This window comes from Canis lupus, chromosome 5 (assembly GCF_011100685.1).
Source record: "Canis lupus familiaris isolate Mischka breed German Shepherd chromosome 5, alternate assembly UU_Cfam_GSD_1.0, whole genome shotgun sequence".
Taxonomy (NCBI): Eukaryota; Metazoa; Chordata; class Mammalia; order Carnivora; family Canidae; genus Canis; species Canis lupus.
In genome coordinates this window covers 7587493-7588376 of record NC_049226.1, presented here as the reverse complement: position 1 = coordinate 7588376, position 884 = coordinate 7587493, and positions in this window count along the sequence as shown.

Sequence of the window (884 nt, the reverse complement as noted above, 5' to 3'; positions counted from 1 at the left end):
ATTTAGATAGTAAGGTAAATGGGCTTGGAGTTGGGGCTTAGGATCAGGTAAGAGGTAAAATTTAGGAACTGTCAAGATATGTTATGACTAGATTTGCAAAACTAAATGTTCTCATTGTATCAGTTAGAATGGGTTTGGTTATGCTAGGTGACAAGTACTCCCTCTGCCACCTTCCCTAATCTTAGTGGCTTAACTCAAACAGCCGTGATTGCTGTCTTTTTTCTTCTGGGATGCGTTATTTTGCTGTCTTGCTGTCTGGCTTCTTCGGTGTTAGGGCTTGCTTCTGGTGGGAGGCGAGTGAGGTCTGGCGGTCTTGTTTTTCTTTCTTTCTTGCTTTTCTTCTTCTTATTTTTTCTCTTCGTCGTTTTCTGTTTTTTTCTTTCTTTCTTTCTTTCTTTCTTTCTCTCTCTCTCTCTCTCTCTCTTTCTTTCTTTCTTTTTTATTTTATTTATTTATTCATGAGAGACACACAGAGAATGGCAGAGACACAGGTAGAGGGAGAAGCAGGCTCCATGCAGGGAGCCCAATGGGGGACTCCATTCCCACACCAAGGATCAGGCCCTGAGCCAAAAGCAGATGCTCAACCACTGAGCCACCCAGGCATCTCATATTCTGGAATGTTAATGGCAGCAATACGATTGACCCTTGGACAACAAAGGAGTTAGAGGTGTCAACCTCCCCCGCAGTTGAAAATCTGCATCTAATTTTTGACTCCCCCAAGACTTAACTACTAATAGCCCATTGCTGACCAGAGCCTTACTGTCCATTAACACATGCTTTGTATATTATATGTATTTTATACTGTCTTCCTACAATCAAGTAAGGTAGAGAAAAGAAAATATTACTTAGAAAATCATAAGGTAAAGAAAATACACTTGTGGTGC